Genomic DNA, 15,164 nt, shown 5'->3' on the forward strand with positions numbered 1-15,164 from the left:
ACAAAACAAAAGCACAAAGCAACAGAAGTGACAATTCCGCCTGTCAAGCCAAACACTCGCACTTCAGTCTTTTGTCTGTCAGAATTTCACAAACACAACATGGAGACGAGTGTCCACTTTCTCGCACATCATCTTGCGAGGAGCAAGCACGGAGCCGAGAAGCAGACGGGGGTGGTGGTGGTGGTGGTGGTGGTGGGGGGTTGTCTCTGGGTGACTGGCCATCTCATCTGCGTGAGCTGCTTCCAGCTCGCGGTGGTTTGACGACGCTATCCGTTTGTCCGGGTGTTATCGCAGTCTTCTGCCACCTGCCACCAACGCTACATACATTGCTGTTCTCTTGCCTGCGCACACATTCTTGTATTTCTTACCTTCTTGAGACCTCCGAAAAATGCCTACCTCTTTAGGACCACCCTTTCTAGATGTATAAAGATTTGTATTTACAACATTAATAATATATACATACTAGGGTTGTACGGTATACCGGTACTGGTATAGCATCGCGGTACTAATGATTCAAAAACGGTACTACACTCTGTTTGAAAAGTAGCGGTTCCCGGGCATGACGTCATGACATTGCTGGTTTAACGAGCAGAGGAGCATGTTCAGCAGCGCACACACACAGAGTACTTATAAGCAGACACAGTGTGTAGACAAAAAAAGGAGAATGGACGCATTTTGGCCTAAAAAGTAAAGATAAAGGTGAAGTTATAACACTGAAACACCCTCAGGAAGAGGTGCGGCTAACGTCCATCCGCAGTGTTTTAGCTACTTCTAAATCACTAATCCTCGCCTCCATGGCGACAAATAAAGTAAGTTTCTTACAAGTATTATTATCACTGCAGGACAAGGAATAGCTAAACATGCTTCACTACACACCGTAGCTCACCGGCATCACAATGTAAACAAACGCCATGGGTGGATCTACACCTGACATCCACTGTAATGATACCAAGTACAGGAGCGTATCGATATTGTTTATCGTCACACAATCTTTTTTCCTTTTTAAAAAATTCACATTATGTTTATAAACTCCGGAAGTACGTCCCTGGACACATGAGGACTTCAATTATGACCATTGTATGATCCTGTAACTACTTGGTATTGCATCGATACCTAAATTTGTGATATCATCCAAAACCAAAGGAAAGTATCAAACAAGAGAAGAATAAGTGATTATTACATTTTAACAGAAGTGTTGAAATGTGAATGTTGAAACAGAAAAATAAGCAGATATTAACAGTAAATAAACAAGTGGATTAATAATACATTTTTACAGTTTGTCCCTCATAATGTAGACAAAATAATAGGTAGATAAATGACACAATATGTTACTGCATACGTCAGCAGACTAATTAGGAGCCTTTGTTTGTTTACTTACTACTAAAAGACAAGTTGTCGAGTATGTTCACTATTTTATTTAAGGACTAAATTGCAATAAGAAACATATGTTTAAGTACCCTAAGATTTTTTTGTTCAAATAAAGCCAATAATGTCATTTTTTTGTGGTCCCCCTTATTTAGAAAAGTACCAATAAGTATCGAAATACATTTTGGTACTGGTACTAAAATATTGGTATCAGGACAACCCAAATACATACTATGCAAGCATAAAAAAGGTAAGCCTCTTAGTAAAATTAAATTTTTTTGTTTGTAATTGGTTTTTAATCTTAATTATTTACTTCAAGTTATTACAGTATGTCGCTATATACATATTTATTTAAGCTTTTTATAATAAATTTTGGCCAAAGGGGGCGCATTTCAATTTCTTACACACACTTGTTATTCCATATGTTGGCCAGAGGGGGAGCACTTCACATTTTTTACACACACTTGTTATTTCATATGTTGAACAGAGGGGGGAGCACTTTTAAAAGCGACACACAGTCAATTTGAAAAATCCCTCCTTTTTGGGACCACCCTCATTTTGATAGATGTCACCAGCAGGGGTGCTAATGAGACATTCTCTATTAGATGCAATGTTATTGGGACCATGATTTATGTCATCACTTGTTCCCACCTCCTCATATGGAAGATACTTTTCCTTCTCCATGTCTCAAGAAGGGTAGAAATACAAGAACACACACACAAACAAACACGTACACATTCTTGTATTTGTTACTTTCTTGAGACCTCCGAAAAATGCTTACCTTTAGCATTAAAATAAGTCGTAATTTTACTCAACGCAAGTAAAAATTTTACTAGAAAACTAACATTTTTGCAATATTATAATAATAATTGGAATTTTACTTGGCAAAATTATGACAAAAGTCATCATTTCACTCAAAAAATGTCACTATTTTACAAGAACAACCATATAAAAGTCTGAATTTTTGATGATAAATGTCACTATTTTGCATTAAAAAGGTCATAATTTTACGTTAAAAAAGTCATAATTTTACGAGAAAATATTGCAATAGCAGAAAGAATATGAGAAATCGTTCCCAATTTTATAGGAAAAAAGTCAACACATTGTGAGAAAAAGACTGCTTTTAGTTAATTTACTTTTTTTTTTTTAATTTTTTGTTTGTAATTGGTTTTTAATCTTCATTATTTACTTCAAGTAATTACAGTATGTCTCTATATACATATTTATTTATTTAAAAAATAAATAAAAATTTGGGTCAAAGGGGACGCATTTCAATTTCTTACTCACACTTGTTATTTCATATGCTGACCAGAGGGGGAGCACTTGATATACTTTGGGTAACAACAGTCAATATTTATTTATTTTATTTTTTTAGGGGGGTAACAGTCAATATTTATTTATTTATTACATTTTATTTTTTCTTATATAATAACAGTGAGCTTTTGTTAAACCAAATATTGTGTGTGTTTTTCCATATACAACAACCTATCTGGACTCGATAAGAGAATCGATAAGGAATCGGTTCGATAAGAGGATTCGATAATAGACTCGAACTCGGTAATTTCTTATCAAACATCATCCCTAGTTACGCTACTTAATATGTTCGTGTGGAAACTCGTTCGGTACACCTCCGAACCGAACCGGAACCCCCGTACCGAAACGGTTCAATACAAATACACGTACCGTTACACCCCTAGCTCATGCCAATGGGTGAGGAAGAGATGAAACAACAATTCTAAGAAAGATGAACACAAACTCACTCCCAGTCAAGGTTGCAATATTATAATAATAATATGAATTTTACTTGGCAAAATTATGACAAAAGTCATAATTTCGCTCAAAAAATTTCACTAATTTACAAGAACAACCATATAAAAGTCAGATTTTTTTATGACAAATGTCACTATTTTGCATTAAAAAGGTCATAATTTTACATTAAAAAAGTCATAATTTTACGAGAAAATATTGCAATAGCAGAAAGAATATGAGAAATCGTTCCCAATTTTATAGGAAAAAAGTCAACACATTGTGAGAAAAAGACTGCTTATAGTCCATTTACTTTTTTTTTTTTTTTTTAATTTTTTGTTTGTAATTGGTTTTTAATCTTCATTATTTACTTCAAGTTATTACAGTATGTCTCTGTATATATATTTATTTATTTAAAAAATAAATACACATTTTGGCCAAAGGGAGCGCATTTCAATTTCTTACTCACACTTGTTATTTCATATGTTGACCAGAGGGGGAGCACTTTTAAAAGTGACACATAGTCAATTTGAAAAATCCCTCCTTTTTGGGACCACCCTCATCTTATTAGATGTCACCAGCAGGGGTGCTAATGAGACATTCTCTATTAGATGCAATGTTATTGGGCCCATGATTTATGTCATCACTTGTTCACACCTTTTCCTTGTTGGTGTCTCAAGAAGGGTAGGAATACAAGAACACACACACACACACACACATTTCCTGCTTCTATCTGGCGCCTCATCCGTCTAGCTGCCAGGCGCTTGTCCGCTGAGCCTCACCTCTCGCTCCGTGGCCAGGGCTGCCGTCAAATAACTTCATTAGCTTTCCACCTCTGTCACGCCAGCCTGCTCTCCCTCTGACAATTGGCTGCTGTTTTATACCGGAGGAGCCCCAACACGAGCCGACAGCGCGCGAGACGGCGGACAGCGATACTGATATCTGCAGAGGAGATGTACGGACAAGAGGTCGCCCTCGGAAGGACTTCCTGTGTCCGCTCGTGCGGAGCTGGAAATGGAGGGCTGCTCAGGCACAAAATAAACAACATAGTGAGAAACTCTAGATGCAGTAGTCAGACATTTCAAGTACAATGTCACCAAGGACGGACTATTTTTCATTATTTTAATACACAGTAGAATGCTAATTTTAGCATGCTAGCATACTAACATTAACATGCTAACTTTACGTTTGTTTTCTCTAATTAGACAGCCATACACCTTAAAGTCATATAACTTGGTATGTGTAGTTAGCATGCTAAAATTAGCATGCTAACTTTTGAGCTAGTTTTGCAACCGTTTACCCCAGAGTCATACAACACGGTACATGACACTTGTTAACAGTTAGCATAAATTTGCCACGTAAATTAGACCCCCCACAAAACGGCGCATCCTGAAGAGACTGTCAGAAAGCGACTTGAAGATGATCTGTAAAACATTATCTATGCAACATTTTGAGCAAAGAACCACCTAGTGTGCCGTGAGATACAGTTTGGTGAGTCGTGAGAGATTATCTAAATTCACCTATTTGGGTTTATTTTTTGCAAACCAGTAATTATAGTCTGAAAAGTATGTGTTGTTGTTGAGTGTCGGTGCTGTCTAGAGCTCGGCAGAGTAACCGTGTAATACTCTTCCATATCAGTAGGTGGCAGCCGGTAGCTAAAAAGGTGTATAATGCTTAAACCAAAAATAAACAAAAGGTGAGTGCCCATAAGAAAAGGCATTGAAGTTTAGGGAAGGCTATGCAGAACGAAACTAAAACTGAACTGGCTACAAAGTCAACAAAAACAGAATGCTGGACGACAGCAAAGACTTACTGTGGAGCAAAGACGGCGTCCACGATGTACATCCGAACATGACATGACAATCAACAATGTCCACACAAAGAAGGATAAAAACAACTGAAATATTCTTGTCTGCTAAAACAAAGTAGATGCGGGGAATATCGCTCAAAGGAAGACATGAAACTGCTACAGGAAAATACCAACAAAATAGGAGCGCAAGACAAGAACTACAACACTACACACAGGAAAACAGCAAAAAACTCAAAATAAGTCAGGGCGTGATGTGACAGGTGGTGACAATACACCTACTTTGAGACAAGAGCTATATTGATGCATGCTTGGTTATGCTTTAAAGTCATATCCAAAACTTGCGACAACGACTTTTTACTGTCAACTGAGTTTTGCTTTTTTAGCGATTTCTGCTGGTGGTGTGCCTTGGCTTAAAAAAGGTTGAAAAACACTGATGTAGACCACAAGGAAGTCTTTTACTTTTAGGAAAAAAATCATAATATGACCCCTTTAATGCGCCTTATAATCCGGTGCGCCTTTTGTATGAAAAAAGACCTGAATAGACCCGCTCATCGGCAGTGCGCCTTATAATCCGGTGCGCCCTACGGTCCGAAAAATACGGTAATAACAAATCGGCTCTTAAACTGCGTTCAGAATGTGCTGTGTTGGACCTTTTAGTTTCCCACGTAGACCCCGAAGCTGCTCATGCTAGGGGTGTGTAACGGTACACAAAAATTTCGGTTCGGTACGTACCTCGGTTTAGAGGTCACGGTTCGGTTCATATTCGGTACAGTAAGAAAACAACAAAATATACATTTTGGGGTTATTTATTTACCAAATTTGCTAAATCTTCCAACAAAAATATTTTTCTTAGTGCAATATTTGATGTGAAGTAATGGGAACCTTGGATAGGTCAATAATTCATAGTAACATTGATTTTGATTCAATATTATGTTTTGAGCAATGACAGTTTGAAAGAAAAAAAAACAGCTTTGTTTTATTAGTCAACATTGCAACTTTTTCTAAATTACATTTAACCTTTAAGCTTTTTTATTTCACTTTTGTCATGTTTTTGTTTATTTTAATAGTATTTTTAGAATGTGCCGTGGGCCTTTAAAACATTAGCTGTGGGCTGCAAATGGCCTCCGGGGCACACTTTTGACACCCCTGCTATAGATAATAAAAAATTAAATCTGATAAATCTATGGATAAAAAGCAGAGCCTGGCGACGCATGCGCGTTTATCATAACTCTCTCTCTCTCTCTGTTTTTAACCCCTTCTTAACCCTGAACGTACATTGAAAATACACGCAACCCTAACTCAAAATGCCGGACATTTGAGGCATTTAAGAAACTCCGCCCTGACAGCTCCACAAAAGAGGACATGTCCGGTGAATAGAGGACGTATGGTCAGTCTATCGTAGCTCGTTAGCTGCTAGCATGCCTTGTGTTGTGCCTCGGTGTGCATTGTTTACACAACGTGCGTTACGCTTAGGGATGATACTCGAAACCGGTTTTCTCGGTTGTTCGATAAGAAAAGAACCGAGTCCTCGGACTCGAATCCCTTTTTCAGAACCGGTACCCGTTATCGAGACCACTATAGTAAAGAAAAAGAGTTGGTTCTTTATTCGAATCCCTGGAATCCCGTCCCGACCAGAAATGCTCCGTGTGACATCACAATAAATCAGTCACGTAGCTCAGTCATTAGGCGCAGATAGGGAAAGCAGGAAAACAATGCACCGGAAAAAGTGCTCCAAGGTGTAATAAAGTTCAAAACAAAAGGTATAATCCAACGAATAACTTTACTGAGAGATTTGAGCAGGGTACAAACACATGACCAACACTTTTACGACCAACCGGAAACATAGCAACCAGGCTAGCAACGCACCTCCTTTACGGCAGCTGTCGCAACCTTCTTAAAACAACCGCAGCACATACATATATATACAACACATCTCCCTTTTTTAACTTTTGTTTTTCTTTCCTTGTAAACAAAACAAAATCACACTGTATATGTGTTGTCTGTCTAATTATAAATAATGCAGACGAGCCGTGTTGGCTGAGTTCTTGACGTTTACTTTCACAGCGTGCTCATAACCCCATTCTTAGCTGCCGGGTGGCGACATGCAACAACACTTTTCGGGGCTACCGCGCATGCTCGTCACTCCCGTTGCATGCTGGGTAGTGTAGTTGTTATTTTCCCTAGCTCATAACATCACATCTTTCCCCCTATGAAGAAAGAGTTTAACTCAATAAAGTGTATTTCTTTTTTAGCTTTAACTTTTCATTTTTTAGCATTGTAACCACATTTGCAAACAACTTTTCTCTTCATAGAATTTTCTTTCAATAAAGAAATAAAGTGCAAAAATGTCAAAGCATCATAACAAACAGTTATGTCAAATAGCAGCAGAAGTGCACTTTTTGGAGAGCTGTATTATTTTCAGTTTTGTGCCCAAGGGACTGATTTTATTTAACACTATATTATTATTTATACACATATAGTGATCACAGAGACAGGTTGTTTTTGTGTTACTGTATATATTTGTTTTTCTGAAAAATCCCACTTAATATACTTTGGGTAACAACAGTCAATATTTATTTATTTATTAGATTTGATTTTTTTCTTATATAATAAAAGTGAGCTTTTGTTAAACCAAATACCGTAATTTCCGGACTATAAGCCGCTACTTTTTCCCCTCGTTCTGGTCCCTGCGGCTTATACAAGGGTGCGGCTTATTTACGGCCTGTTCTTCTCCGACACCGACGAAGAGGATTTCGGTGGTTTTAGTACGCAGGAGGAAGACGATGACACAATGATTAAAGACTGACTTTTCATATACCGGTAGGCTGGTTATTTTGATAACGTACAGGCGAGCACTTTGTATTACTTTGCACCGTTGTATTATTTGTACTCTGCACGAATGCTGTTCGCCATGTCAAAGATGTGAAAGTTTGATTGAATGATTTAAAGATTTATTGTTAATAAATGGGACGCTTTGCGTTCCCAAACAGTCATCTCTGTCCCGACAATCCCCTCCGTGGTAGCAGGAACCCCTATATACTACGGTAATTACACATCAAAACCCTGCGGCTTATAGTCGGGTGCGGCTTATATATGGAGCAATCTGTATTTTCCTCTGAATTTAGCTGGTGCGGCTTATAGTCAGGTGCGGCTTATAGTCCGGAAATTACGGTATTGTGTGTTTTTTTCCATCTACAACAACCTATCTGGGCTCGATAAGAGAATCGATAAGGAATCGGTTCGATAAGAGGATTCGATAATAGAATCAAACTCGATAATTTCTTATCAAACATCATCCCTAGTTTCGCTACTTAATATGTTCGTGTGGAAACTCGTTCGGTACACCTCCGAACCGAACCGGAACCCCCGTACCGAAACGGTTCAATACAAATACACGTACCGTTACACCCCTAGCTCATGCCAATAGGTGAGGAAGTGATGAGACAACAATTCTAAGAAAGATGAACACAAACTCCCTCCCAGTCAAGGTCAAGCTATGCCCGTGCATCATGGGACGGGGACGGGGGGCATCTCGAGGGTGCCCAGTGTCATGATTAACTGCGGTCTACTGGGTGCAGGGAAATAGGGGGCGGTGGTCTATTTCAAAGTGCCCCGATGGCTTTCATCTTTGAATCCAAATGTGGATCATGCTGGATAGTTGTGTCAGCATGCCAGGATACAAATCAAAGCGTGTCACTGCGACGCTCAATGGGGAAACAAAACCAAAAAAAATAGTCTACGCTTATTATGTCAGGGGTCAGGATGAGTTCACTGGCTCGTCATGCCCGGGGAACTGGATGCAACTCCCGCTTTGCCGTCTCTCCCTCAGATGTCACTTCATCTGTCTCTTTTTTTTATATCTTTTTCACCCCCCGCCCCCACCAACCCACTCAACCTCCTTCACTGGCCTTGGGGGAATGCATGAGGGAAGCAGCCGTGTAAAAGCAGAAGGAATGAGCTGCTGGTGTACACACTCAATCTGACTTGGCGGGGAGGCCAAAAGAAATGGAGTCCAGAGGTCCCGGGAGGTGCTCCCTCACCTAAAGATCTGAGCCCACTCCTTCTAAGTAGCGCCTCTTTCTTTAAAACCAGCCCCCGCCCGACAAAGGAGGAACTTGGTGATCAAAGGCGCAGTATTCATTAAAGTCCATCATCATGCATTCAAGTTCAACGTCCTCTCATCCGGTCTTTTTTTTTTTATGTCCTCCCCGCGTTCTTCTTGAATGATGGCCTGACTAAGATGTCCGCCACTTGACACTGGACTGACATTGGAAGGAGTCGTCCCGGCTCCTCTGGGAGTAGCCCGGGCTTGATTGTGCAGTCCGGGAGTGAAGTGCAACTGGCACCTAGGGGGCATCTATTTGGAGTCGGGGGCAGCCTAGATAGAGGGGGCGGGGGGGAGTTAACTAAGTCTGCCCAGTCCCTGCGCATCCTGCCGGGGTCATAGGATGCAGCCCAGGGCGCTAATCATTTCAAATTATAAATTCCTTTTTTAATTATGAATTATGCATACATTTTTAATTAATCTAATGTTCCCAGGGTTTTTTGCGTCCCGTCGTCGCTGAAGATCTCAATCTAATTACGCAGCATTAAGCCGGAGATTGGCAGCCGTAGCCTTGACCCGGCAGCTGAACCTCCACTCACCTTTTCCCATCAATCTCGCTGTTGTCTCCCAGCTCGTCCTTTGATATTCTGCAACTTGGTGAAATGCATCCAAACACCGGCAAGACTTGGAGTGTTCCACGGAACACGTGTCAAGTTTGCACAAACTATACTTCCATATTGACCGATTATCGGACGATATTTCATATTTTGACGTATATCAGCCTTTTTATCAGTACCTACAACATGACTACATCAGCAGATACAATATAGGTTTGGGCGACATATGGAATATACTGGATATATTGCGGGTTTGTGTGTGTGCGCTGCCGAACATGCTCCTCTGCTCGTAAAACCAGTAATGTCATGACGTTACGACGCGCAGTCATGCCCGGGAACCGGTACTTTTCAAACAGAGTATAGTATCGTTGATTCATTAGTACCGCGATATCATACCAGTACTGGTATACCCTAATACTCGTATTTGTTCGCTAACTTTGCAAATGAATATCAGCTCCAAATATCAGTCATCAGCTTCCTTGACTACTAAAAATCGATATCTGGCCTGAAAAAATATATCGGTCAATCTCTATTCCCTATCCATACCATACACAATATCGCCCCCTTTTTATGTGGCAAATGACAAAGCAGTTGAGTTGAAATTGCAGTTAAAAAGTCTTCTATTCTCAACAGGAACAGCAGCTTGTTATTAGCCCGTGTGGAGCCCCTGAATAAACCCTTTATATCTGTTTCTCATCTTTTTGGAGTTGATTTCATAAGTCAGTGTTGAGCAGTTTAAGTCTTTTTTATGTGCGGAATAAATGTGAAGCGGAGAATTCCCAGCGGCTTTACTAACCTCTGCATGGCACGCTATGAATTTCATTTTATGCAAAGAATGTCGCTCTCTTTCTTGCTTATTAATCCCGTACACCTTTCACTGTCAAGGTCCCAATAAATTGGTGTATTTCAGAGCCGCCAACGTTACATGGATTGATCGGTAAGATGTGTCAACTTCAGAAACAAAAAGTGGGTGTGACGGAGCGCGGCGTGCTAGGTTTGAACCTCTTAGGAGCACTGCAACAAATGTGGTGTCGGAAGCGGCATGATTAGCTGTGAGGCCATCCGTGGAATGACCAATTGGACAGACCTTTGGGACAGGTTGCATTCTGTGCAATAAACTTCAGAGATGGGTGAAGAACTAGGATGATGCGAACGGGGCAATGGTAGGCTCGAGAAAAAATGATTAAAATATGGATTCGGTGTGTCAGAAGTGGGATGATTCATGCGATAGGTGATAGATGCTAGTTGGAATAATAATTGGAATAGGGCAGTGTTTTTCAACCACTGCCGTGGGAGATTATCTAAATTCACCTATTTGGGATAAAAATATTTTTTGCAAACCAGTAATTATAGTCTGCAAATGATGTGTTGTTGTTGAGTGTCGGTGATGTCTAGAGCTCGGCAGAGTAACCGTGTAATACTCTTCCATATCAGCAGGTGGCAGCCGGTAGCTAATTGCTCTGTAGATGTCGGAAACAGCGGGAGGCAGTGTGCAGGTAAAAAGGTGGCTAATGCTTTTTTGTACAGGTAAAAAGGTGTCTAATGCTTAATTCAAAAATAAACAAAAGGTGAGTGCTCCTAAGAAAAGGCATTGAAACTTAGGGAAGGCTATGCAGAACGAAACTAAAACTGAACTGGCTACAAAGTCAACAAAAACAGAATGCTGGACGACAGCAAATACTTACTGTGGAGCAAAGACGGCGTCCACAATGTACATCCGAACATGACATGACAATCAACAATGTCCCTACAAAGAAGGATAAAAACAACTGAAATATTCTTGACTGCTAAAACAAAGTAGATGTGGGAAATATCGCTCAACGGAAGACATGAAACTGCTACAGGAAAATACCAACAAAATAGGAGCGCAAGACAAGAACTAAAACACTACACACAGGAAAACAGCAAAAAACTCAAAATAAGTCAGGGTGTGATGTGACAGGTGGTGACAGTACACCTACTTTGAGACGAGAGCTATATTGATTCATGCTTGGTTATGGTTTAAAGTCATATCCAAAAATTGCGACGACAGCTTTTTACTGTCAACTGAGTTTCATTTTTTAGTGATTTCTGCTGGTGGTGTGCCTCCGCATTTTTTCAACGCAAAAAATTTGCCTTGGCTCAAAAAGGGTTGAAAAACACTGGAATAGAATACCTGTTATGCACATGTATTGTGCATAACAGGAATGATTTAAGGAATGATTTAAACATGAGTTGCGGGTGTCAGAAGTGGGATGATCCCTGCAGAATTTGTGTACATCGAAAATGTTAACTCAGTCAGAATGAAAACATGAGCCAGTGTTTCTCACACAGTACAGGCCAAAAGTTTGGACACACCTTCTCCTCATTCCATGCCTTTTCTTTATTTTCATGACTATTTACATTGTAGATTGTCACATCAAAACTATGAATGAACACATGTGGAGTTATGTACTTAACAAAAAAAGGTGAAATAACTGAAAGCATGATTTATATTCTACTTCCTTCAAAATAGCCACCCTTTGCTCTGATTACTGCTTTGCACACTTTTGGCATTCTCTCCATGAGCTTCAAGAGGTAGTCACCTGAAATGGTTTTCCAACAGTCTTGAACCAGACGCAGACCTCCATTCAAAAGCTTTGTTCCGAGGATTAAAGGCACAGACAGATTCCCAGTATGTCTTTCCGTATTTCACAATAATGCAGCGTTCCACTCCAACGTAGTTCAAACTATGTGTCTCGTGTGTTCCAGGCAACACTTACCAATCTTTAGCCCGCAAAATACACGCCACGTCCCATCCATGTCTCGGAAGTCCCACCCCCATCCAACAAAGTATGTTTACTTATTTCATTACAGGACGTCCTCATAACGTTAAAACACCATCGACATGAATGAGCACAACATTGGAAACGGGCGTTTATTTACATTTGAGTTTGTATCTTTAGTTTTTGAAATTAAATCCGTGGTGACTAGCTAGTTGTTTTGCCAGCAGTTAAGCTAGCAAGTCGCGAGAGCCGCGATGCTGTGTACTAGGGTTGTCCCGATACCAATAATTTAGTACCGGTACCAAAATGTATATCGATACTTTTCCAAATAAAGGGAACTACAAAACATGTCAATATTGGCTTTATTTTAACATAATATCTACATTAAACACTCACAGTCAAAGAACAATTTTACGAGGTTAAAATATAAATTAAAAGGCATTGAAATGACATCGACCCTGAAGGGAACATCTTCCCTGTGCTCCTCGACTACAGTCTGCACCGGACAGAACAGCAGGACAGGTGTAACAACAACATTATTACCTGTCACTCTTTATAACTCTTTGTGCAGATCTGAATGTTCATTCTTTAAATGTTGACCTAAGTTTGAAGCAAAGGTGGTAATACTAATCGCCACAGTTGGCGAGGCGTGTTTTAAAGCAGCTGTTGTGAGAGTAGCGTATGTGTGTGTGTGCTCCTTTAAGAGTGGCAGTATGTGGCGTGAGTGAGTGAGTGGGCAAGTTAGGAGAGGTAGCGCTGGCATGGTGAATGTCCTGTTGTGCCCTGTGGAAATGATAAATTAAGTGACCAAGTTGTAACTAATCGACGGCCTCGTCATTCCGACCAAAGAGCGGAGCTTTAGAACCCATTGTAAAGTGAAAGGTCTCCCCTGATCTCCTCGACCATGGTCTGGGAGCCGACAAGCAGGAAAGGTGTAAAACAGTACTTGCAACGTGGTGCCTCCCTGTTTAAAGTGTCACCTTTATTGTTAGTTTTATAGTCCAAATACCTCCATATTGCACTTCACCACCCTCTTTATTAACCAGCATAATTGTAGTTTTTGTTAGTTTTGAAGTCCAAATACCTCCATATTGTACTTCACACACTCTTTATTAACCAGTAGAATTGTAGTTTTTATTGTTAGTTCTGAAGTCCAAATACCTCCATATTGTACTTCACCACCCTCTTTATCAACCAGTAGATTTGTAGTTTTTATTTTTAGTTTTATAGTCCAAATACCTCCATATTGTACTTCACTACCCTCTTTATTAACCAGTAGAATTGTAGTTTTTATTGTTAGTTTTGAAGTCCAAATACCTCCATATTGTACAAACCCCGTTTCCATATGAGTTGGGAAATTGTGTTGGATGTAAATATAAACGGAATACAATGATTTGCAAATCGTTTACAACCCATATTCAGTTGAATATGCTACAAAGACAACATATTTGATGTTCAAACTGATAAAAAAATTTTTTTTTGCAAATAATCATTAACTTTAAAATTTGATGGCAGCAACACGTGACAAAGAAGTTGGGAAAGGTGGCAATAAATACTGATAAAGTTGAGGAATGCTCATCAAACACTTATTTGGAACATCCCACAGGTGAACAGGCAAATTGGGAACAGGTGGGTGCCATGATTGGGTATAAAAGTAGATTCCATGAAATGCTCAGTCATTCACAAACAAGGATGGGGCGAGGGTCACCACTTTGTCAACAAATGTGTGAGCAAATTGTTGAACACTTTAAGAAAAACCTTTCTCAAGCAGCTATTGCAAGGAATTTAGGGATTTCACCATCTACGCTCCGTAATATCATCAAAGGGTTGAGAGAATCTGGAGAAATCACTGCACGTAAGCAGCTAAGCCCGTGACCTTCGATCCCTCAGGCTGTACTGCATCAACAAGCGACATCAGTGTGTAAAGGATATCACCACATGGGCTTAGGAACACTTCAGAAACCCACTGTCAATAACTACAGTTGGTCGCTACATCTGTAAGTGCAAGTTAAAACTCTCCTATGCAAGGCAAAAAACGTTTATCAACAACACCCAGAAACGCCGTCGGCTTCGCTGGGCCTGAGCTCATCTAAGATGGACTGTTACAAAGTGGAAAAGTGTTCTGTGGTCTGACGAGTCCACATTTCAAATTGTTTTTGGAAACTGTGGACGTCGTGTCGTCCGGACCAAAGAGGAAAAGAACCATCCGGATTGTTATAGACGCGAAGTGTGAAAGCCAGCATCTGTGATGGTATGGGGGTGTATTAGTGCCCAAGACATGGGTAACTTACACATCTGTGAAGGCACCATTAATGCTGAAAGGTACATACAGGTTTTGGAGCAACATATGTTGCCATCCAAGCAACGTTACCATGGACGCCCCTGCTTATTTCAGCAAGACAATGCTAAGTCAAGTGTTACATCAACATGGCTTCATAGTAAAAGAGTGCGGGTACTAGACTGGCCTGCCTGTAGTCCAGACCTGTCTCCCATTGAAAATGTGTGGTGCATTATGAAGCCTAAAATAGCACAAGGGAGACCCCCGGACTGTTGAACAACTTAAACTGTACATCAAGCAAGAATGGGAAAGAATTCCACCTGAGAAGCTTCAAAAATGTGTCTCCTCAGTTCCCAAACCTTTACTGAGTGTTGTTAAAAGGAAAGGCCATGTAACACAGTGGTGAACATGCCCTTTCCCAACTACTTTGGCACGTGTTGCAGCCATGAAATTCTAAGTTAATTATTTGCAAAAAAAACCCAAAGTTTATGAGTTTGAACATCAAATACGTTGTCTTTGTAGTGCATTCAATTGAATATGGCTTGAAAATGATTTGCTA

The 15,164-nt window shown here is 40.1% G+C and overlaps 1 protein-coding gene across 1 annotated transcript in view; it reads right to left on the reverse strand.

Annotated features, from left to right (window-relative positions):
- The window catches only part of LOC133639872 (zinc finger protein 827-like), a 233,438-nt gene that overhangs the window by 99,243 nt on the left and 119,031 nt on the right, over positions 1 to 15,164 (reverse strand). The gene's annotated exons all lie outside the window — the stretch shown is intronic.

Source organism: Entelurus aequoreus, linkage group LG22 (assembly GCF_033978785.1).
Source record: "Entelurus aequoreus isolate RoL-2023_Sb linkage group LG22, RoL_Eaeq_v1.1, whole genome shotgun sequence".
NCBI lineage: Eukaryota > Metazoa > Chordata > Actinopteri > Syngnathiformes > Syngnathidae > Entelurus > Entelurus aequoreus.